The sequence below is a fragment of the Haemaphysalis longicornis genome, unplaced genomic scaffold (assembly GCF_048455015.1).
Source record: "Haemaphysalis longicornis isolate Haplotype H1 unplaced genomic scaffold, Haemaphysalis longicornis Haplotype H1 scaffold_3, whole genome shotgun sequence".
In the NCBI taxonomy this organism is placed as follows: Eukaryota; Metazoa; Arthropoda; class Arachnida; order Ixodida; family Ixodidae; genus Haemaphysalis; species Haemaphysalis longicornis.
Window position 1 is genome coordinate 211,043,109 of NW_027526335.1, and position 25,134 is coordinate 211,068,242.

A 25,134-nucleotide genomic window follows, 5' to 3' on the forward strand; every position below is an offset into this window, starting at 1 on the left:
CTGCAGCCCGCCGATGTCTACTGGAACCGGCCATTCAAGGCTCGGCTTCGCGCTTCGTGGGAAGCCTTCGTCAGGAAGGGCGAAAAAACGGCGAAGGGCAATCTCCGCAAGCCATCGCGGCAAGAAGTACTGTGTTTTGTTTCGGAGGCATGGGCAGCCGTTTCCAAAGAAACTGTTGCCCGGTCTTTTAAAGGGTGCGGTATTTCTAACGCCCTTGACGGGTCGGGTGACGGCGACCTACATGACCGGCTTTCAAGTGTTGGTGCTGTAGACCCAGAAGATCGCAGACCCCTCCAGGCCGAGTGCATGGAGATGATTTTTGCGACGGACTCGGATGTGTCATTTGATGGATTCGCGAGTGACAATGACTGAGAATGAACTCCCTTGACTGGTCAAAAGACTGCAAGCAAACTGTACGACCAGTCTCTCAGTGTTGATCGGCAGTCGTTTTCTGAATTTGGGGTGAATAAAAACAGCAAGCATGTAAATAAAGTTATTTCTTTTCTCGTCGAGTGTTTTGCGTCCATATCGAGTTCCGGTCCGCTACCGTAAAAACTTTCGCGGGATAGGTATTGGGGGAGGGGGGGGGGGGGGGGCGCTAGCTTGGGATAATACGCCGCCATTTTGAATTTCGGTCGACGACCGAGCAAGCGCCCCCCTCAAAAATTCCTCAAATTATCTGTTGCCACAGGGGGGGCGCTTGCTCGGGATTTTACGGTATGTTGAGGACATAGAGAGTACTGGGAGCAGTCTTGGGGAGAATGAGGGTGGTGAAGACGTGAGGGATGGGGGACGTAAAAGTGGTGCGCTGTGCTGCGAGGTTGCATTGCACAAGTGTGGCGATTTGGGGAATTCAGTAAGGGATTAGGTGGCGTAGTTTTTGAGTTTTGCAGGATGATTGGTTTCCTGGAGAGCAATTAGGGCAGGAGGGTGTTCCGTGTTGGCAATGTGGGCCGGTAGGTGTGCCCGCTTGGTGCGGAAGCCTCGACAATTCCATTGCCAGATGTGAAAGGGGTTTAGAGGTCTGGGTCATGTTCGGAAGAAGAGGATGGGGTGGGTGAGAGTGGAACCATGTGTGGTGCGGTCATTTGCATCCGTTGGAGAAATTCTTGGTGAAGGTCATGTACGGTGGTCTGCAGAGTTTGGATTTTGGCTTCAGTGTACTGGCGGTGAGAGTTGAAGGCCAATTCTATTTCCGAGCGAAGGGAGGTGATGTCAGAGGAAGTAGGTTGGGATGAGGGTGAGTGCGAGCCGGGATTCGGGGGGGAGTGCTCGTCTCTTTGCAGGGGATGGAATGGGGGCCTGGGGGTCTGAGGAAAGTGGCGGGGGCGGGGGTGTGGGGTGATGAAGTTGTTTTTTGAGCAGTCTATTCTCAGAGGCAAGACGCTCGTTCTCAGCACGTAGGAGAGTGACTGTTTGGTGGAGCTGTTGCATTTCCTGCCGCATTTGCCTCATCTCGGTCTGCCAGTTTGTGTCAGGGGGAGGTGGGGGTGGGGTGGGGAGCAGCGCTGCGCTCACCTGACCCTGGACGACTTTGCTGTAGGTCCGTCTATTGGTGGTCTGCGATGTGGGTGGGTGGCCTGGTCCGGTCTGGGGTGGGGTGGTGGTGAGGGCGGTGGGGGTCTTCAGCGGTGGGCGGCGAGGTTGAAAGCGCTTGGGGCAGCCACTTTCTCCGGTGCGGTGGCCCTCGCATGCAGACTTCGGTCTTGTGCTTGTACGGGTAGCACCGCAGTGGGACGGCACGGTAGCGCACCCAGAAGGGCACGTGAGGGCCAAGAAAGAGGACTTGGACGGTGCCAGTGCCCTTCATGCAGCGGGCGTCGAGAACGGTGATGGTTGGATTGTGGCGAGTGAGGCTCTCCATGATGAGAGGCTCAAAATCTTCTGGGGGGATTTGGAAGATGGCTCCAGAGGTTGTTGTGCTCGGTGGTGGTATATGGTTCTGCAGTGGGTAGGTGGTGCTGTGCCATTGCAGGGAGGCAAGTTGGAGGTATTGTTGCGCACGGGATTCAAATGGGGTGCTGGCCACAATGTAATTAGATCGGATGTTCACGCGGATTTGGTCTTCTGGGTTGTTGGTGAGGTGAGCTTGTATGAATATGGCGTCGGCAAGGAGAGAGGCGTTTACCTTGCTCAGGTCAAGGCCGGCTTGCGGGCGCATGACGATTTTGTAGTCGTCCGGGGGGAGGGGGTCTTCACCCTGGATGGTTGGTTTCTTCTTGTGATTTTGTTGACGCTTAGGCTTGCGCTCTGGATCGGTGGTTTTACTGGATGGTGGTGACCCTTTGGAGGTTACCGCGGAAATGCGGACGCAGATAGTGCGCCAGCCGGGCTCTTGCATAATGTCGGGGTCAATCTCGTCGCCTTACACCATGTATTGCACCCCGGCAGAAGTGACGAGGATGGAGGTGGTGTCGGCTTCGGGCGGTTAATTGGCCATTGCAGGGGCTTCAGGTAGGAGCGGCGTCGGAGGGGTGTTTGAATCGCCTGCCAGCTCAGGGAGCGTGGGCGGCGTGGGAGCACTCATGCTGGTGTGTGGAGCGGAGCGCACCGCCGTTGCGCAATCGTTTGGTGACGCTGCCGCTAGGGGAGGCGAGCCAGCCGAAATGATGCGCTCCTCGGCAGAGTTGGGCATGGTCAGAGATAGCATCACTCACAGGGCAAGTTGGGGCGCAAACTTGGTGTCGAAATGTTCCACGCAATGAGTGGTGTGTGGTGGAACGCACGGGCGCTGTACACAGGACGGTGGACCAGCTGGAGATGGAAGTTGTCGCGGAGCTGATGCGATTGCGGCTGGTCCAGTCAGCGACTGCAGGGCCCCCTCGACAGCAGGTGAAAATTCTGTAATGTTTACAGCTTCGCTCTGAACTATGACAAGTAAATAAAAGTCGGAGCAATGGTAGAGTTGTCTTAGCAGCGCATGTTCACATAATAGTTTTTGAGAAAGTTCTGATAAAACAAGAGTTCCGCGTTCAGCATTAGCAATAAAGTTGGATTTTCCGCAACTACTACTCGAGACGGGTGCGGGAAGCGAGTGTGTATTCCACGTCAGGTCGGCGCGTCGCGTGAGAGAAGAGAATATGAGATGGGCATGATCCCCAGACGAGGCGAGATGAAGGCTCCCGCTGCAGCAACATGGCGCTTGCCACTACTTCGCTTGCAGCCAGCATGATGTGGTCTGCGTGTCCGGTGTAGGTGGGTGTTGCTGGCCGCTGGAGCGGTGTCAAGCATTTTTCACTCCGTCGGTAACAAATAATGAAAGTGAAAGCCCGCCTCCTCCGTCAAAGAAACATTGTCGGGGGTCAGCCATGGCTCTAGGACGTAACAGCAACCATTGTAAGGCTGAAAGCGCCTAGCACCAACCATTTACACTCTAGACCACACCGGTGCCTTGCTCCTACTTTGTGATGCGATGTCTATGTCACAGAAAAATGGAAGGGAAGCGGGTAGGAGAAATGCCAACTTTGCTTGCGTATTTCTGAGCAAATAACCCATTGCTGCTAGTCCAACAAAGGCCGAGAGAGCTACGAAACGCACAATGTTTCAGTTAAAAGAAACTTAATTCAGCCTTTAGTGTCCCTTTAACCTGGGCGGCGGACATCCCTCCAGCAAAAGCTGCTCTGCCGGTTATGATTGAAAGGACACCACAACACTTCTTCAGGCACCTTTCCCCCCTACGTCTGTTCTTCATTTCATGCACAAATAGGTGCGAAAAGAATGACCAAATCAGTGCAGAAATAGTTATTACGTTTTTGTTTTTTAATTTAAATATATGGGGGCCTTAGTCAGACAGCACAAAGCGAAACAGTGATTGGGCTGGTGCAAGGTTCCATGCAGTATATGATCTTAAGAAAACAGGCGCTGCGGTTGTAGAACAGCAAAAAGCTCTTTATATCACTTCAGCCACAAAGCTTCCCCGAAATACAAACTTTGTATTTTTTTCTGCCCGCATCAAGGGCCCACTCCTTGTACTAAAAACTTAGGTAACCAATGAGCGACTGAGTTTTTATGCAGGTGTGCTAATTATGAGTAAACATCACCGCCAAAATTGACCCACTACAAATTTTGCCACACAATCTCCCTTTGTTAAATACTTTGCAAGGACACAGCTTCGAATTCCACTAGTGAGTTTGGCTTCACCGCTCAGTTCGCCAATCCATGCAAACTTGCATGACTGGTTGTTGGAGGGGAGAGCCTGCCTCCTGGCCAGTGGGCGGGCATGCACATTGTGTCCTTGGAGTTGTGCACGATCGCCTTTCTTCGAAGGACAGGCAAGGAAGGCAACAGCTGTGAGCATTCCAGATCCTAAATACAGGCTCTGCTCAGTCTTGCCACCTGAGGAAATTGACCGTTGTTGTAAACCCTGTCACTTGCATGCCCTTCGAGTGTTCGCTACCACGCAATAAATTCCCCTGGTTCCCCTGTTGGGATCAGCTACAAACTGTTGCAACTGGTGTGGTACAGCGTACAATGGCAGGGTAGGAGGTGGCTCGTAAAGTTGTTGGGCAAAACATGCTGCCACGTGTGGATACCAATCCCTGTTGTAAATTATGGTAATACAGTTAATAAATCTATTCCCACAGCCTAAGCTGTCAATGCAGATGACTACAGTTCGCTCTCAATAAGGCTCTTTAAACTACGGTTACAGTTAAACTCACAGAGAACACACCACTGCAGCACGAAACCATCTCATGAAGTCAAGGGTTTGATGGAAGCATGTCTGGTTGGGAGACACTTCGCAGTAAAAATGGAGACACCGACCAAAAGAAAGTATCTTGTTCACAATTAACTGTGAACAAGATTGTGAACGAGGCTTCCATAGTGAAGCCAAAACGTCTCTTGTTTGTTTATTAAGATTTTAACAGTTTCCTTTGGTCGGTGTCGCCGTTTTTATTGAAACAATCTTACGTACACCCCCCAAGTCCTTCTAGACCATTCAAAACTATCCTACGAGTGTACTACCCGAAAAAGCTGACTTTGCCTGGTTTCAGTTAGTTTTATCTCCCCCCTGATTGTTGACCTAATGAAATTTCACAGCGCTGCTGCAAAACTGCCCCGACCTCAGCTAGCCCACAACTCGGAAGAGCGACACTTCACAGATACAATTAGCAGGAGACCTTGCTTTAATTGCACCCTGGCAAGCGCTTCTTAACTATCATTAAGCGCGCACTTCTCAGTGCCATGGTAGTCACCTGCTTATCTGAAGAACGAAGACAAACTGTGATGGTGGACTGGACCAGCACCTAAGACACATAACCGTCGGCTAAGTGCCGGGCACCGGTCTCGAAGCCTCGGCCTGCAAGAAAGATCATTATTCATTCAACACAGCATATCCCTTGCTTGTTAAAAGTCATACCGCAATGCACTGTGATTACTCAGTCCTGTTAACAAGTATAAATTGATAACTAAAGGACTGAGATGACACACAGTGCCATTGTGTGTTGCCTCAATTTTTACTTCTTAGTGCACAGTGGAGTTGCATGCATGGGAATCAAGAGAATATGAAAAAAAAAAAAATGTGGTTATTCCCTCTTCCATAGGAAGCGGTAAAACACGAAAGTGAAATGTGCCTTCACAGGAGCAGTTGAATGTATATTGTGCATCGATATGAACTTGCACGTTGCTGTTTACATTTCGTCGGTATGGCACAGTTACATGCATCAACGTTGGACACTTGATTGCAGGCATCCGAGCATTGTGTAAATTCGAAACCACAGGCACTCGCAAACCGTCGAAACCAACAGGTTGTCAGCGAATCGTTTGGTGAACACACGGTCCGCTGCAGCGAAAGGAGCAGCGGATCGTGTCAAGTAACGAGCGCGACATCCGCAAGTCGGCTTCTGCGCAGCTTACGCTTCGCGTCTCCCGTAGACGAAGGCGCTGCCATCGAGGTGCCAACTGTCGGCGCTCATTAGCGTCATGATGCACTACTTGCTTCGCCTCTCCTAGATGGCCATACCATCTGAAAGGAAGGCTATAAGGCACGCTTGTCGCCCTATTCACGCGTCTGTTCATAGTGCAGCCAGGAGTGCGTTTCGTACCTCCCGTCCCGGCGGAACAGTTCGTGGCTTGAATCCGGGCGTGGAAATCAAAGTTTTTCTGGTGATGTCACTTCCGTGATGGATATGACGTCCGTTAGATCTTGGTGGACCCCGGCGTAAAACACTTTCGTGTTAAAAAAAAATCTGGCCACCTCCACAATTGTGATGCGAAGACTGAGGAGACTGGATCTGGTGGTCTTCACTATCTTTAACATGGCTTTTCTTAGATCCGCCCCTTTCTTAGGAGAAATATGGGTGAAAAGCCATGCTTTATTCATGCCAACTGAGTTAAATCAAAGTTCACAATCACCCCACTACTAAAGTCCAAAATCACCATCAACATCATCACCAGCCTATCTACGCCCACTGCAGGGCAAAGGCCTCTCCCATTAATCTCCAATTAGCCCGGTCCTGTGCAACTGCGACCAATTTATCCCCGCAAACTTCTTGATCTCATCTGCCCATCTAACTTTCTGCCGCCCCCTGCAACGCTTGCCTTCTGTACAAAAGAAGTCCAAAATATGAATCGCCAAATTCCATAGCCAATGTCCACTTCCACTCCCCCAAAGTCCAAAGCCAACACCAATCGGATAGACGCCGGTTTCCTAACGCAAGGGACACAGGTTTGATTCCAACCATGAGCTTTTTTTCCCATTGAGGTGCGCAATCCCAAGACCAGCTCGTGGGCTCCTTGCCTCTCCCAACTTTCCCTCACACTTCTTGGCCTAGCATAAATTTCCCTGTCTACATTGCCGAGCGCAATTTTTTCGTTAAGGATCCGCATGGACTGAAGAAAGCTTCAACAGCTCCGCTCTTAGAAGTGAGCATGCACAGATTGCAATTTGTCAGCTTCGGGAAAGGCCTCCGGCTTTTTCAGCACTGCAGCCGATGCTATTGTGATCCAAACTTGATCATAATGACGAGACCCTCAGAACCACGCACGTGTCTTAAACCTCTGTCACACGGGCACGCGACCAACTTTTCGAGCGCGCTCGACACACTGCCGCTGCTACACGGCACGTTCCAATCCCAATCGAGAAGCTGCACTGGTTTCTCTCGTGTACGCCAGATGGCTCTAAACATGTACTTTGCGGCTGGTGTCTGGTAACTTCGCGCGGTCGTGGGTACGTAAATATGTAAATGTTACCGCACGCTTATTCGGGTCAAGTTATTTGACACTATTTGTGGCGTTGAAGTTGTCACCTTCTGTGGCAATACTCAGCGGGGACGAGAGTATCGCTGCTTTCGTTTGATCGCGCTCGGGGAACCGGGATTGAGTTCGAGCGGGACCGGCCTCGATCACGATTGAAACTGCCGTGTAGCAGCGCCTGATCCGGATCGACTCAATCGCAATTGAAAGTGTCCGTGTGACAGGGGTATTACACAGTTGCCCATTCTCTCATTCAACATTTTCTACAAGACATACGCTTGTTTAGGGGAGCAATCTAAACAGCGCACAACTGACGGTTATCCTGCCCATGCCCTCCTCAAGGCCCGTTCACACTTGCGACTGGAGCAACCAAAAGCGACAAAAGTGAAATGATTTCTGTTGCTTTCGTCCCCCAGCATAGCTTTTGTCGTGCAGCAAGACTGATTGGTGTCGACCATGTTGTGTCATCGCCATCACTCTTGATGCGGAAGGAGGAAGCAAGAGTTCCCAATGTCATATCCTGCCATAGCACCTGGGTACTGCGCGATGTCAAAGCCAGAACTCCCGTGAGATTTCGTATCCGAGCAACAGTCAATAACCAGAACAGCAAAAATGTGTCGCGCGTAACTGTGAACACCGAGGGTGGCGGTTGCTCCAGCCACGTCACTCACTTTTGTCGCTCCAGTCGGAAATGTGAACTGGCCTTCACAGTGGCATTTTAGTATACAAGCGTGTCTTTAGTGTCCTCACTGATTTGTCTGGAATGCAAAAAAGCCGGCAGGAAAGCCAACATTCTCTGATGATGAATGATCATGGGTGAAGTGAGAGAGAAAACTCGCAGTGGCCAAAATCGAGCCTGGGTCACTTGTGTAATGAAGGCGACGTTTATGCGATTGCTCGATTTCAACACGGTCGAAACAGTTTGGAAAACTCAGACGACAACCAAAGATTCCGTCACAAGAAAGCTTCGGGTACAATCGCCGTCGTCGTTAAGACGGCGAGGTGCATGATTTTTATTATGGCTGTGTCTAGCGTTCCATCCAGACGGAACGGCAACTGTCACTAAAGTTCCATCCAGAGGAAACACAACTCGCGTTGAGAGCAGTCTTTCTTGATTTTTACTTAACCGGCCAAACCGCTACCGCTCACTGACTAGCCAGAATCACTGATAATTATTAATCATTATTAATAAGTACAGATGATACAGATCCGGACGGATCTCAAAGCCGCCACCCGACGCCCGCTTCACAATATTTCAACGAGAGCAGTCGGTCTTGATTTTAACCTAACCGGCCAAACCGCTTCCGCTCACTGACTAGCCAGAGTCACTGTTAATTATTAATCACTGGTAATAATTACAGGAGATCGGGCATCAGGAGATCGGGCATAACTGGCCATGGCTACGTCGGCCTTGGCTCCAGTGAGCGGGAGCGGTTCGGCCTTGAGTAAAAAACCAAGACCGGCTGCTCTCATCGCGTGAATTGCAAAGAGGGCATGAAGTATATCTATTACAAAATGCTAACCACGACAGCAACAAAAAAAAAAATGTTCCAAGAATCGAACCAGGGACTATAGCGTCCATAGACAGCGGCAGAACCGCTACACCAAATCCCAGGACGAGAAATGGCGGCTAATCGGCTGGTTTTGATTTGGCGTTCAGTCTGGACGGAACTTTAGTAGTTTTTAGCGTTCCATCCAGACGGAACGCTACACACTTCCTTTTATTATTGCACCCCTCAAACATGCGTCTCTTGTACGTTGCTGTCCACAATTTTCTTTTTGGTTGCTCTCATCACAAACGCTCCTCATCATGACAATGAGGTCACTTTACCCAGACCTGCTTGCACATGGCTTGTCACTTTTCGTTTGGTCTAGCAGATGTTAACGGAGAGGACGACAAAGCAAACGATGCGGAAGGCATGTACGGTTATATAAACAGAACAGCGAACGCAAACAGGCGAATACGGTTATGATAAATCCCCCCTCCCCCCTTTTCCTACTCAGAAAGAGTTTGATTGATTGTGGGGTTTAACGTGCCGATGCAACGCAGGCGATGAGGCGCGCCATAGTAGAGGGCTACGGATTAATTTTGACTGCATGCGGATCTTTAACGGGCGCCGAAATCTCGCACACGGGCGTTTTTGCTTTTCGCCTCCATTAGAAAAGCGGCCGCCGTAGACGGGAATCGAACCCGCGTCCTCGTGCTCGGCTCCACAGACAAAGCTCTCAAGACGCAGTGTGCTACCAATAAAAGCGGTACACGCGGCGTGACGCTTATTCAACTTAAACAGGACACATGAAATGGACGTGTAAGGAGACATAGTTATTCCGCATTCTCGGGCACTGCACGATTTGCTCCATGACATTGTCAGCCTGTGTGAAACATGCCGACAGAATGGCGGCGTTCATCTCTGCTGGTAAGAGACTACACATCGAAATGTTACAAAGCAATCCATTACCAAACATGTCGGCACTGAGAAGAACTTCTTGCTGGGCTAGTTGGTGAATAGATAGATGCCATGATTTGAAGCGCAACAAAAACACACAGAGCAATCGAGCCCTGTTCTTGCTTTTGTTTATTATTCTTATCTCTTTGAACTGTGGCTCACAACCAACAACCACAGGCATGAGTGGGTGGGCAAATGTGCTCCATTACCTTTTTCAAGCGACAATTCATATTCCCTGGCTCTCTCATTGACGCAACGGCCCGTTTGGCCAACGTAAGACCTTCCGCTGGTACAATCCACGCGCTCAGGAAGAACTGCTGCCCTATGAATCGCGCATTCGAAAACAGTGAAAAGGGCAATCGCTTCACTGACTCTGGAATCTGCATTACAAAAATTGTGTGCTCACAAGATGCAGGACAGTTTTATCAATCAGATTGGCAGGCTTCACCCAGCCGGTTTCCCTGGCACTGTCGTCGTCGCTGTGGCAAAGACGTTCCTCAAAAAAGTGAACGGAGAGAAGGCCAAAGATATCTCCCGTCCGCAGAAAACGGATGTCATGCCGTACATGCAAAGAGTGTCCAACAGCGTAAAAAGGTCGCCGAAAAATACGGTATCACCGTTGCGTTCTCTGCCCCGTGTAAACTTGCGCGCCTGTGCTGGCGCATATCCGGTGAACGCAGGAAGAAGGCATGTGGGAAAAAACACGTAAATCGCTATGTCGCCTGTGCTGTCGATGTTGTATACGAAATCCCGCTACCTTGCGGGATCTATCTAGGTCTTACGTTGGCCAAACGGGCCGTTGCGTCAACGAGAGGGCCATGGAACATGAATTGTTGCTTGGAAAAGATAAAAGAGCACATTTGCCCACCCACTCTCGTGCAAGCGGTTGTGAGCCACGGTTCAAAGAGATAAGAATACTAAACAAGAACAGGGCTGTGAGGGAATTAGCCGAAGCGTATTATATCAGGGGGAGAGCGGATGACTATGTGATACCTCTATTGCTCTGTACAGAAGCGAAATGGTTTTTCTGAAAAACGTACCGTAAACATGCCTGTTTTTGTTATCATGTGTGTATGTGTACGATCCTGCTTTCTCGCCCTCTCTTTTCCTAGGGAATATAAGCACATGCGTAGCCGAATAAAATAGTTGGACGTTAGCGCCTGTCTCGTCTACTCTGTTCTTCGTCCGTGTGTTTTTGTTGCGCTTCAAATCATGGCATGTCGGCACTCGCGGTTTCAAGCGAAACGCTGCGCGGACGCTTAGAACCACAACGCCAGCCGGCCTTCACCAGCCGCACGACGCTTTCACGTCCGACTTAGCCCTCATTCACACAGCCGTCACCTTCTCGGTCACGGCACCGTCGCGTCAAGAAACCGCGACGGAGACGTAAACGGGTAGCGTTCGTACTGGAGCTCCGTCAGATTACAGGGTCGTCTGCCTAGTGATCAGTTTAGCCTAGAATTGAGCGTTTTTAATCTGAAAAGAAAAGAAAAGGAAGTGTCTAGTCTACCGGCAACCGGGAGAAATACCTAGCCGAATTTCTGCCGGCACTCGTTTCTCATTGGCTTAGAAAGTCACGTGATGCTTCCCTTGAAAATAAGAGCTTTCGTTATTCTCACGTCACCTAACCTGCACAGGGTTTGGAGCGTTGGTCAGCTCACGAGCCTTGCTTACAAAGTTGTCCTAGCGAAGCGGTTCGTGCAAACTCTATGGTTCGTGCGCTGTAGATGCACCCTTCGGACTGATGTATTTTTGCTTGTTGTACTGGCTTTCGTGCACAGTTCTGCTTACGGTATGTCGGCCAGCCAGTGTTTAGTGTCAGGCCCGTGTACTCCGTCCGTGCTGTTGCCGGAACAAAACAACGATGCAGCGGTAACGCCAGGCCCTTGTACTCCGTGCGTGCTGTTGCCGGAACAAAACAATGATGCAGCGGTAACGCCAGGCCCTTGTACTCCGTGCGTACGGTTGCCGGAACAAAGCAACGATGCATCTGCGCTCACTGTTGGTGAACGGTTTGAGTCTTTTGCTGAACTGGAACAGCGGATCACGAGATACAGCACTGCAAACTCCGTGCAACTTTGGAAAAGGGATGCAAGGACTATCGAGGCGGCAAAAAAGCGCGTCGGGAAAATTGCATCCAAGATGCCTGCTGCATTGAAGTACTACCAACTTCGATTTTGCAGCATCCACGGCGGTATGAAATTCGTCAGCAGCAACAAGGGTGCACGCAAATCATCGTAAGTCCCTCTTCGCCTATTCCCTATCGTGCAGTCGCGGGAGTCCTGCATCAGTCTCAGTAGTTCAGTTCAAGTACGTGCGTGTAGAATCTGTGCGTGAGGGACAAGTTTTCTGCACGGCCTGCACAACAAAGGTGTGAACTGGCTTGGAGCTGCCACGCTGACAGATGGAGAGGCGCAGTACACGTGCTGCACTCGTACGTGGAGGAGCAGGGTGCTGTGGGCTCTAACTGGTCCAGTCAGGGCAGGCAAATCAAGGAGAGCGAGGCGTGTGTCGCTGCCGCCTTCATTTGTGTGCTACTGCAGTAGCTGGGATATTCCGCTGCCAGAAACCGTTACGTCGTTCCCCCAATGTTTGTCCCGCGGCTGTTCGCAGCACATGTTCCAGGGCCGCGGTTTGGCAGCATGCCATTGCATATCGTAGAAAAGCTTGGTCCTGGGCCTGTTGGTACATTGCATGAGTGAGCATTGAATGCTCTAACCATGTGGGGCCTTTCTGGTTTGTGAGCCACGCTTGTGATTGGGCTGGATTTGCTGGCATTACAGTTCTCTTTTGCCGTCCTTTATTTGCAGGACATTCAAGAAGGACTGCGAGTTCAGCATTTATGTAGCAGCCAACAAAGAGGGAAGTCACCTGGAGGTCCGCTCTGTTAACCTCGAGCACAACCATCCCGTGGCACCACAACTCTTTCAACAGCTTCCCCAGCAGAGACGATTACCCCCTGACCTCAAGGCCAAGGCCCGTCATTTGTTGAAGCTAAGAGCTAACAAGATGCTGGTGAGGGAACAAATACAAAGAGAGAGCGGCCATGCTGTTTCGCTGAAAGACCTTTCGAACATTTCCGCAGAAGGAAAACGTGCTGAACCAAGGAATAACTTGCCTGAAGTTGTGCGCATCCTGCAGGAAAAACATAAGGCAGCGGTTCGTCTGCTCACCGACGAGAACAACGAGTTACAGGCACTCTACTTTCAGGATGAGCACATGAAAGCATCATTTGAAGCGTATCCAGAGCTCATATTTGTGGATGCCACTTACAAGCTGCTGGACACCCGAATGGCATGCTTTTTGGTAATAATTGAGAATGGCAACGGCGAAAGTGAAATTGTGGCGGTTGGACTCTTTGGAAGAGAAGATGCAGAAACACTGCACTGGTTTTTCGAGGCCTTCAAAGCCTTAAATCCTCAGTGGGAAGCAGTCAGGGTGACGATGGCCGACAAAGACATCAAGGAACGCCAGGTTGTGAAGCAGCAGTTTCCCTCTTCGGCATTGCACATTTGCGCGTTTCATACACTTCAGGCCTTTCGTCGAGAGGTCAGCGTCCTAAAACTTGGCATTACAAAAGGCGAGCAGGAGACAGCTCTCGACATCCTGCAGCGGATGGTATATGCAAATAGTGAAGAGCAGTACCAGGAACTGTATTCTCTACTGCAGATGTCTGCTTCACAATCTGTAGTGGAGTATTTTAATGAGAACTGGCACTCCATCCATGCAGAGTGGGTGATGGGCTTGAAGTGGTTGCACGGGAACTTTTTTAACTCTACAAACAACCGTGCTGAGAGTATGAATTGCAAACTAAAAAAGCTTGTCGAACGTTTCAGCTCTCTTGAAGAGTTTGTTAACAGCTTGTATTCTCTCATTGCAACACAGCGAAATGAGAGGGAATGCAAGGCTGGAGCAATGGTGCAGAAACACCGTGTTGTAACCACTTGTGACGAAGCAAGTGTTCAGTACTCTAGATTGCTGACGCCCTATGCTTATGATCGTGTAAAAGAAGAGCTGGATGTCAAGAAAAGCTCTGCTACACACACTGATGCACAGAAGTTTTGCACAGGAACTGACTACTGTGCCTGTGCTTTCAGGACAGCAATGCTGCTGCCTTGTAGGCATATTTTTGCTCTAAGGGACGAATTGAACATGCCAAGGTTTGAGCAGGCACTTTGTGCTGAGAGGTGGTTCTTGGATGGATACATCCGCAGCTATGGTTCAACAGGAAATGTGGACCACGATGAAGCAGAGCCCCTACAGGTTGCCACTCGAGTAGATGAAAGAGCTCTCTCTGGCCCCCAGAAGTACAAGAAGGCAGCTGGGATCGCATTAAAGCTGGCCGAGGTGGCAGCGGAAGGCTCCACAGCTTCATTCAAAGATAGGATGAAAGTCCTAGAAACTGTACTTGAGAGCTGGCGAGATGGAAAAGAAGTGACTGTCGCCGTGATGCGATCGTCACAACCGCTAACTGGCCTTTTGAACGGTTGTGACACAATGACCAGCATAGACGCTACAGCTGAGGAATATTTGTCCGAAATAATTGCAGAACCTGAGCCCAGCATCAGTCTTCCCGGAGGCTCATGTACAAATAATGAAGTGCAGGCATGTGGGCAATCGGACCAAGGAAACAGAGAGCCTACAGTAGGACCCTTGGACACTCTAGAAAAAATCAAGGTGCCCGTGGCCATGAGGAAGTGTGGTCGACCAAAAGGCCAAGCCTTGACTGTCATAGGGCTACCAAAAAAGCGCAAACGAACTGGTGAAATGCCCTATACGAAGCTTCCTCTCAGAGAAAAAAAAATCAAGCTGCTCACATGGTTAACCGGAGCTGAGAAGGCAGCAGAAGCGATGCGAGGCAAGCTGCTTGGTGAAGAGACAGTTGAACAGAGGCCACACCATGTTCCTGATGGCATTCGGGATGAATGTGTAGATGTCAGCCTTACACGCGCTTTTTCAGTGACGATGCGTGGCAAGCTGTACAGATGGTAGTGAAGATGAAGAAGGAGGAGCCATGGAAGTGCCATGAATGCAAGACGAACTTGCATGATGAGAAGTCTGTAATGTGTGACTGGTGCTTGTGCTGGAGCCATCAAACATGTGCCGGGCTCAAGCAGACTCCGAAGGCAAAGCTTTGGAAATGCAGGGAATGCAATTGAAGACCCCCAGATGTCCTGTGTAGCTTGAAATGTTCTGCTTGTTTTGAAATGATTGTTTTTTCATCACTGTTTCTGAACGTTTTTTGTGTTGTAAGTGCTCAAAAGACACCTTTCATGACGTGCAATTTCAAAACGAATAAACCTCGTCAAGTGCCTCATGCAGCTGACTGTATGTCATGCGAATGTGCAGTTAATTGACGAGCTCGTCGCTGAACGCACGAGTGTAGCGGTAGGTTCCCGGTCACAGAAAATGGCGTAAAAACAACACAACGGAAATCGGGCATGCAATTTTACGCCCTTCACTACGGCGCGGCTCATCGTCTGTGTAGCGTCGGCGCATTAAACCCCACCACAATCAATCATGTTCATGCGACCGATCAACGTAAAATTAGATCCGGCGAAAATTTTGAACTCAAACAGTTACCAGTATTGCATGAAATTGCGATACATCAAATCAATGCGACGGTAGCTAGAGCAAGTTTATGATCTGTCCGGGAAAATTATACCGGTACTTCACAACGCGTAAGACGCCCCTCTTACTGCGAGCAGCAGATTCCAGTCGTAGTACAGCTACTAGGCGCGAAAATGTACATCGCTTCGCACGCTAATTCATCATGCTTTCACTACCGGAGACACCTCGCTAGTACGGTGCCTGCTGTATGATCACGCTGAAGACATCTGCGTCCACAGCAAGTCCTCGGAGATTTCCGGTCTTCCTCCTAGATAAGTAATGTCGGAGCGAAGGCTACGGAGCTGAGCGCAAGACCTTCAAACTGCCAGTAAAGCGGTAAAAATCAAATTATCCTACCAACGGTGCAACACCGCCAAGCGAAACTTTCGCGATGCGATCGAGGCGGCGGTCTTATCGTGCGAAAAAATTGACACTGTACAGCTGGAGACGTGTCGTGAGAACAACAAAAACGCTTATTTTGAAGGTATATGTCACGTGTTATTGTAAGCCAATGAGGAGCGAGTGCCGGCAGAAATCCTGCTAGGCATTTCTCCCGGTTGCCGGTAGACTAGACACTTCCAAAAGAAAATGGCTTGTGCTGGTTTAGCGCGGGGCATGGTCCCGTCACGTTGACGTGACGGAAACGTAGAGCTCGGCCTCCCGTCACCGTCGCACCGTTTTCTGCCAGAAATCGGCCGAAAACGGAAGACGGAGACGTGACGGTGACGTGACGGGGTGTAAAACGGCTGTGGGAATGAGGAGTTAGCCCGCACTTTCTTACCGTTGGCAAGGGCTCGCACGATTTGGCAGGTAGGCCTTGTTTGGATTGGTAGCGGTGTTCAATCCGAGCGGGCAAAAGCGGTCAACACTCTTCTTCTGCATTCTTGACTTGCACCTGTACTGATTAACTCTATTATCTTTTACTGTGACACGCTGTCACCGCTGCTCTCCGAAAGAATTTCAAACCGGCACACGCAACAAATCAACATAACACGGCCATGCTTGCTTGTTCCATGCGTGCTTTCATCCAAGCACAGAACAGGGAGGTATCCAAGTTCCAGTATTGTGGCTACTTCTACGGCTTGTCTTGGCTTGTTAGAAAATGTGGAGTATCTAATTGGCGGTCGATTTAAAGAGTATTTGCCTCTGGCCGCAACCCATCCGAGATCGATTAATCGAGAAGGCATCATACTATCGAGCGCAACGAGAGCATATTAACTCTATGGCGAGGGTAGAAAAGTGTTTAATACGTGTGCGCTGACATCATACACATCTGGAGGTGACGAAGGTGGGGTGTATTTCCACCATTTCCCGGCCTGATTGCCGCTGATTGCCATACGGAAGTTGTGTAGTCGTTAACATACGAGAGCGATAACGTGGTGAGTCAATGTGTTATCCAGTAATACTGATTGGTTTGCACGGCTTTGTAATAAGAGCACAAGAGAATTCTGCTCCGTGGGATCAATGCCAGTTTCGGTTCCGATTTGATTGGGAAGCGGCGTGGTGGCTTTGCGCGCACGCATTGCAAAGCACGGGAGGCACTTTCGTGTACTAGCGCTGCTGCTATGTTTTGAGTTTGTCATGTTTATCTGCCGCGCCTACACTGAACGCCGTCCACAAGTTTCGCGGGGTCTCCCGCCACCACGGAGTAGAATGTACAGCAATAAATAAATAAATAAATAATGGCTCCAATCCACACTGTGAATGTGGTTGGAAAGCAAAGTTTTAACGACACCCACAACAATTGTCCATGCGACGTCACTTAAATTCACACGCCTCTACAAAGAGTGAAACCAGAGATTCAGCCAGCCGTTACCTGGAATTCGCGGGGGTGCCGTCCCAAACTCAGCAGCAGCGGCAACGGCCGCGCTAGAGTGGCGGACGCCGCCGCTGTAGCCCGGCCGTGTGGCGGAAGAAATAAAACGGAGAGGAGCGTGTTTCTAAGGGTGAGACAGCGGAACCTAGTACGTCCTAGCTGATGTGCTCGGGCTAAACCACGGCGCGACACAACGCAGCCACCTAATAATCCGGCATGTGAGCTATAGTGATTCCCAATTATACAGATTTAAACTAAATAGTTTCGTAAGTTTTAGAATTGCGTGAAAGCTGACGGAACTTTCAAGGGAACTTTTATAATCGCTATTTATCAGAACCAGTCGCTGCATTCGTCTGTTGTAATGTCTGTTAAAACATAACCGAATTAGTATTCAGCAATTTAGAAAACGGAGTCCCAGTCGTGACAAGCAGTGCGCAAAAGGTGGAGTTTCTCTAGTGGTAAGTGTTCTCTAAATTTTGTTTTCCTGCCCTGCAAACCAATCCCTAACGTATATTTGCCGTACCTCCACTTAATTCCATCGGGTCCAGGTTACCCAGGAGGTCTTGTCGAAGAAGTTAATCAATCCGTACGACCCTTTGCAAAATGGCCAAATTGTTGCGAAAAAGCAGCAAGCCACTCTGGCAACACTGTGCACCCGCTGCGCCGCCATTAGAAAGGAAGCGAAAATGGTGCGAGCACAGAGTTTCTATGGGGTAGCTACCGTCCACCGTCCACGTATAATTGCATACGCGTCGTGGGGCAACAGACTCGTGAAGCCGTGGGCGAAAACGTGCAACCGCAACGGTAGCAACGTGCAACCGTTGCTACGACCTGCTTCCTTTCTAATCAAATCCTTCGCAATCGCAGCCTTCGCAATCGCAGGCATCGCCTCCGCCACAGAAACGCAACTAACAATCAAAGCCTCCATCTGTACGGCAAACCCCACCACTGCAGAAGAAACGGCCCTGGCTCTCGCCATAACCAAGACGCCAACACCGACCGTCGTCCTGTCAGACTCACAGCAGGCGCTACGCAATTATGAGAAGGGCAACATCTCAGCCTCAGCCCTAAAAATTCTCGTGAAAAGACCTCCCGACCAGCCCGTGATACTGCTGTGGACCCCGGCTCACACTGGCGTGGGAACCAACGAGGTAGCTAACGAACAGGCCCGAGCATTAATACCCCGGGCGAGCACTTCCCTTGGTTCTACGCATGGATCCGCACTCGAGTTCACTGGGTACGCCCTCACCACATACCGAGACATCACACAGCACTACCGCCTCAGCCGCAGAACACTACCCCCGCCCAACGCCAAACTTACGATAGAGGAAGCACAGATGTGGCGCACTCTACAAACCCATTCCTTCCCACATCGCACGCAGTTACAGCACTCCCACCCACACCTCTTCCTCTCCGCAGAGTGTCCGAGATGCCGCAGCCTCGACACGCTATACCACTCTTTGTGCGAGTGCCCCGCGGACCCTTACCCCCCCTTCCCCACCCCCACCCACTGGGAGCAGGCCTTGGGTAGCTCTTGCCTCGTGGATCAACGGACCCTGACGCAACGGGCGCTGCAGGTCGCTTCGGTCATCTGGGCTGAGGCCACCGCCCCAACCTGAACCCGGTGTCTCACCAATAAAGTGTTTTTCTCTCTCTCTCTCCACCACCAGTGTTACCACCGCTGAATTCTCAGTGTTGTCCGCCTTTTTGCAAAGGGTGTATGGACAGAAAGAATGCCAGAACAGGCCAAAAACAACCGTCGATCGCTAAAGCAGATGACACATTCATCAGTGCCCGCCGCTGTAAGCAAGCACCTGCGCGGGGAACGCTGGGTAACCATTTGCCGCGCCATCTGTGCTCCGTGAGTGAAACCCTCTGCGCCACCCCACGCCGCCGCGTTGGGAGTTTCTTGTCCCGAACGCCACGAAAGAACCGTTGGCCGGTAGAGCTAGAAAGTTTTGCTTTAATAAATAAATAAATAAATAAAACAACGTTTGCAACTATTTGCTGATGGGGCTGCATAGAGGTTTCCAATTCAAACCTCTGTGCAAATGTTTCTAAAATGAACAGCGAAAAGACAGGTCCTGGGCGACTGAATGTGGCATGTAACGTCGTCATGAGAACAGCTAAGGGTTTCTCTAGGAATTGAATTTACGGGGGGTGTCTACGTTTCTAGGGAGGTGGGCGAAGTGGTAGCCATGTTTAATTTTTTGCTTGTTCAATCCTCATCAGTCGCATCGCAGCTGCCCTTTCGTCGACCTCTACAGGAAGCTAACAAGCTCGGCGCTCTCATCCGCAAGATCTACAAATCAGCTTTAGGCTTCCCTATATACCTCCAATACACGCCTCCTCCAGTTTGGCCTACACAGCACCCTCACAGAAATCGCAGAAGCCCAACGCACTTCCCAACTGCACCGAGCTCTCCCTCACACCGGCTAGTCGACGGGTACTTCAGGTCATCGGACGCACGGCACCTACCACCCAACACGCACCCCAACGTGTTCCTCTTTCCATTCGTCAACGCATGCACGTCCCTCCCGTCCCCAAGCATATGCACCCCTTCTACAACCAAGGCCACCGCAACGCCCGCGTCCGATTCCTCCAAAAACGCTACGGCACGGATCCCAACACCCGCTATACCGACATAGTCCAGTCCTCTACCCGCCCCAGCACCACCATCGCAGTCCTCACCAACGAGGGCCGCCTCCCCACCGTGACCTCCTACCGCCACATCCGCCACAGGAGAGGGGGTTGTAGCTCAGAGGGATTCTGCTTCCGGCCACCACAGTGAACGGACGCAGGATGCAGGGCTCCTCAGGAGCGGTTAATGCGGCCGTACCCGGCCGCGGTAACAGGTTTTTTTAGATGCAGAGCATCTGATTGGAGGGCGGACAACGCCGACGACGACGCCGGAGGGACAAGGCGTCGCCGACGACGACGCCTTGTCCGTCCGGCGTCGTCGTCGGCGTTGTCCGCCCCTCCCCCATTCTCCTTGCCGCGCCAGCTGCGCTCTCCGCCGCTCACCCCCTCTCCTCTCCGATAGCGAACACTCTCTCGCGAGGGGCGTTGGATTGAATTCGATTGGATTGGCTTGACTTGGCTTGGATTAAAGTGAATTGTGTTGCGTCATAGCCGCGGCAGACGCGCTGGGGCCGGCGCATGTGCAGTACTCTCTCTTCCGCGGTTTCCTCTCCTTTGGGCGCGCTGCGCATATAACCGGTGTGCCGTTCTCCGGCGAAGCAACATCCAGGCTTGGCTCAAACACCTAGAGTCGACGCTGCTTTACAAGTACGCCAACGTCGTCATCGACTGGAACCGGCTTACGCAGTCCCCTCAACGTTATGCGCGCTATAAAACGCGGTCCCTTCGCCGCTCCGCCTATGCGTCGCATCTACACAGGGGTTCCCGCGAGGGGAGGTGGGAGTTTTTTGCTCAAGACGATTGTTATCAAGTTTCGTTGCCGACATTGCCTACAGGACGTATTGTTTTTAATACCGTTTTTTTGCACGGTGACATGCGTGCGCGCCCGTATCGCGTTGAAGATTTCCGCGATACTTTGGCTCGGCTGGAATTGCTCCCTGAGGTTCTTGCCTTGGGGGCGTTCCAAATGAGCCACGTATGGGCGGTGACGTTCAAGTCGGAGCCTGGCGTCAAGAAGATCTTGGAAGCAAAGGAGCTTCACGTCAAAGGTCGACACTGCCTCGTCATCCGCCCTGCCAACCATGGGACCTGCGGCTGAAGCTCCACTGGCTGCTTCACAACGTGACCGAGGACGACGTACGAATTGCGCTGGCTCCCTACGGGAGGGTCAGCGAAGTTTCACGGGAGCGCTGGCGTGTACAAGGCGTCCACGACAAGGGCTCGACGACGCAGTCCGTGACTCTCAAGCTCAACGCGGGCGTGAGGGCTGAGGACCCGCCCCACCAGCTCCGTGTCGCAGGCGAGCAGGCGCTCGTGGTCGTGCCCGGCAGGGCCACGCAGTGCCTTCGCTGCTCTGGCACGGGGCACATGAGGCACGACTGCAAGGTGCCGCGCTCCACTCTCTGTCGCCGCTTCGGTCACGAAGCGAACGAGTGCGTGCGGACGTACGCGAAGGTGGCCGGACAGGTGGGGGATGCGGACCGAACGGAGAACATCATGGACGTGGAGGAGACGGAGGCGGCTGCAGCAAGGGGCGGAGGAGACCCGGTGACGGAGGACACGCCGCCTCAACAGAGTGCTGAGGTGAAGGAGTCGGTCGCCGTCGTAGTGCTACCTGCGCAAAGTGCCAACGAAGGAGACCAGCTGACGTACGACGGCGACGGTGAGAGCGCGGTGAGCGTGGCGGGTCAGTTTCCGGCGTTGGAAACTCCCGCCCCCCAACAGGGCGTCGACTTGAAATCTGGCGACCAGGACCAGAATGTGGCCAAGCGGCCGCGTGAAGACAGTGTTGGGCAACGAGGAGGGGGGGTCGGTGAGTGTGGGACCTACGTCGCGGCGCTCGAGCTTCAAGCCGAAGCTTAACACGCCCTACGACAGAGGCGCCACATAGAAGCTTTTTTTGCGCCACCGAGAAGGAACACACCTATCGGGTTTGTATGTAAAATACTTGAGGAGAGTGGGGGTGTAGCTCAGAGGTAGAGCGTTCGCTCCGCATGTGAAAGGCCCCGAGTTTAATCCCCGGCACCTCCAGAAACTGCGCGTGCTTTTTTGGCGCCACCGAGAAGGAACACACCTATCGGGTTTGTATGTAAAAGATTTGAGGAGAGTGGAGGTGTAGCTCAGAGGTAGAGCATTCTGCTTCCGGTTGCCGATAGGAGCGTACGCAGAATGGTGGGCTCCGAGCGAGCTGCGTCAGCGGCCAACGCAGGCCGTGGTAACTCGTTTTATGCCGTTCCCAAGGACTACAGGATTATTCTGCCGCAGATACCTTCAGGAGAAGAAATGAACCGCACAGTTGTGCTGCATTCTGACACCAAGGGACGACCGTACAGAATAGAAGATTTTCGGCAGCCGCTCAAGGACTTAGGTGTTATTCAGGAGGTGAGTGGCATTGGCGCGTTCCAAATGTCACACGTGTGGCTTGTGAAGTTTCGCACGGACGACGCGAAGAAGATTGTGGACGCAGGGCACCTAGACGTGAAAAAGCGGGTGTGTCTGGTGGTTGACCCCAACAGACAGGAAATTCGCGGGAAACTTCATTGGGTGTCATTTGATGTGACGAATGACACTATCCGACGTTTATTCGGGGCGTACGGTGAAGTGAAGGACGTGACCAATGAACGCTGGAGAGTAGAGGACTTTGAAAACGCCGACTCGACGACTCGGCTCGTACGTTTGGTTCTTCGAGAGGGCGTGACCTTGGACTGCCTCCCACACCAGCTACGGCTGGGCAAAGGTACGGCTCTTGTGGTCGTTCCTGGAAGAGCGCCCATGTGCCTACGCTGTAACACCGCGGGACACATTCGCAGGGAATGCCGGGTCTCGAAATGCGGCGAGTGTCCCGGTTTCGGATATGAGCAAGCTGAATGTACGCGTTCGTACGCGGGCGCAGCAAGACGCGGCACTGACGACGAACACACCGACTTGGTGATGGACGAAGAAGAAGCGGAGAACGCTGCCTCAACTTTTTCGAACGAGGTCAAGGAGGACGCCGACGTGAACGCTACAACGGAGTCTGTCGTAAGCGAAGTGGCAGAAACAGACGCAAAGGAGCTACCGACGGACGCCACATCCACAGGTGATAACGCGTCCAGCCAGACGCAGCAAGAACCAACAGCGGACGCAACCCAAGACAGCGACGCGGAAAATATGGAACACCAAGAAGTCTCGTCAAAGCGACGAAGGGAGCAAACTACGGATATGACAGATGAGCAACGGCTGCGACACCTAGAGCAGAAGTGGAAAGTCGTCGTCGGGAAGAAGAGAAATGTGAACAAACAACGGTCGTCGTCACTTTCACGCGACGGAAAGTGATCTGGTTCAGTGTCATTGGCTCACATGCAGTAATTAGAAAGGTAACCGCAGTGCTCTATGCCTGGTTTCGCTAATCAATTATGCCAGTAGAAGTAGCTAAACCGTTGCGATTTGCTACGCTTAATGTGAGAGGGCTGGCGACGAAAAAGAGGCAAAACCAGTTATATCGATTAGCCACGGAAAAGGACATCGATGTCTTTGCTGTTCAAGAGACTAAAATTGACCGCGAAGACCAGACAGAGAGCATGGCGCGATGGTTCGAAAATCAGTATAACGTTTGTGTCAGCCAGGCTGTTGGAAATTCGGCAGGGTGTCTTCTTTTTATTCGAAAGAGTATTGGCGCTGTGATAGAAAGTGTTACTGCATGTGTGAATGGAAGATTTATTGTGTGTGACTTTACACTGTCAAATCAGGAATGGAGAGTTATATGTTTATATGCGTCAACTAAAGTTCACACGCGAAAGGAAGATTTCCAATCGGTGGGAAACTATTGCAAATCGGATCGTTTCCTAGTGTTATTGGGGGACTTCAACTGTGTTTGTTCTTCGCGCGATAAAACGAGTGCAACGCCGTTTCGGGATGCAAGTACAGTTATTTTGAGTGATGTAATTAATCAAAGTGGTCTAGAAGATGTTGGAGCGACTTTTAACAATGGGCCCGTGTTCTTTACACACTTCCAGGGTACTAGCCACGCTAGACTGGACAGAGCGTATCTATCCTTAGAATAGATTCCAGATTGCCGAGAATACGAAGTTTGTCCGGTGACTTTCAGTGATCACTGCTTGGTTTTATTTTGCATTGGCAGGAAAACAAAAAATAAGAATGCCTTTAGTTGGGAAGGGTGGGAACTAAATGGGAAGCTTTTAGAAGATGACGTGTTTGTAGCTAATACGCTTACGTTGCTAGAAAGGTTGAAAAATGAGGGCAGCTGCCATTGTGAAGGATGGGAACTCTTCAAACAGAGTGTAAAAATCAAAGCAATTGAAAGATCGAGCGTACTAAAACATGAGGCGACAAAGCAAGATGCCTTATTGCGGGCAAACTTAGAGGCCTTGTTAGCCGAAGAATGCATGAAACCTGGCGAGTACAAAAATGACATACGAACAGTAAAGCAAAAACTTGAAGCGATAGACACAGCGCGGTACCGTGGCTCGCTTGTAAGGGCAAGGGCTGAAAAGATAACTGCGGGCGAGATGCCGTCCAAACGAGCCTTAGGCCTTGAAAATGGCATGCGCGGCGCAATGACATCGTGGAAATAGAAAATAGAACAATTACTCGTGATGTAAACATTATAGAGAAAACTCTCTTTTTTCAGTACTATAGTGAGCTCTTCGCAAAACATGAGGTTAATTGTGAAATATTTAAGCGAGATTTTCTGAAGTTAATGCCCAGATTAGATGAAGAAACAAAAGAATACTTGGAAATCCCCATTTCTCTTGATGAAGTCGTGAAAGCTATAGAGAATCTAAATCCTGGAAAATCCCCTGGACCGGATGGTTTAAGGGCTGCTTTTTATAAAAAATTTAAGAATGAAATTGCGCCGGTGCTGCAAATGGTTTTTAATGAGGCATACGATCTCGACGCACTACCCCCATCCTTCTCTACGTCACACACTGTACTGATCCCCAAAACGGACGATGCCGTCAAACTCAGAGATGTGAAATCTTACCGGCCTATATGCTTAACAAATGTAGACTATAAAATTTTAATGAAAGTATTAGCTAGTAGGCTCCAAACAGTAATGCAAGATATTGTAGGTTCACACCAGACTTGTGGAATCAGAGGGCGGACTATATTCACGAATGTACATAAGGCGCGTTGTATTCTGGAGTGTTGTGATGCTACACAATCTGGAGTCCCAATGCTCCAGATTGACTTGGAGAAGGCTTTCGATCGTGTGTCACACGATATCTTATTTCAAATTTTAGAGTACATTAATATCGGCAAAGTTATTCGAAACGGAGTGCGTATGGCATACAGTAAATGCACAACCCGTCTTATAGTTAATAAGGCAGTTGGAAAAAGAGTTCAGGTGCAACGATCGGTGAGGCAAGGATGCCTGATATCCCCACTCCTTTTCTGCATATATATTGAGACGTTTTGCTTAAGTGTCAT

General features: G+C 50.8%; 1 long non-coding RNA gene and 1 other non-coding gene across 3 annotated transcripts in view; one reads left to right on the plus strand and one right to left on the minus strand.

The window, feature by feature from the left end:
• LOC144175946 (uncharacterized) overlaps positions 1 to 16,269 on the minus strand; it is a 31,963-nt gene extending 15,694 nt beyond the window's left edge. For both annotated transcript variants that reach the window (XR_013323725.1, XR_013323724.1), the window contains exons 1-2: positions 16,030 to 16,269; positions 5,193 to 5,296 (exon numbers count right to left, since the gene is read on the minus strand). This is a non-coding gene — a long non-coding RNA (uncharacterized LOC144175946). The remainder of the gene's footprint in view (positions 1 to 5,192; positions 5,297 to 16,029) is intronic.
• Positions 16,270 to 21,663: 5,394 nt separating this feature from the next.
• On the plus strand, positions 21,664 to 21,735 carry Trnaa-cgc (transfer RNA alanine (anticodon CGC)). The gene has a single exon. It is a non-coding gene; the product is annotated as a tRNA-Ala (tRNA).
• Positions 21,736 to 25,134: the final 3,399 nt, after the last annotated feature.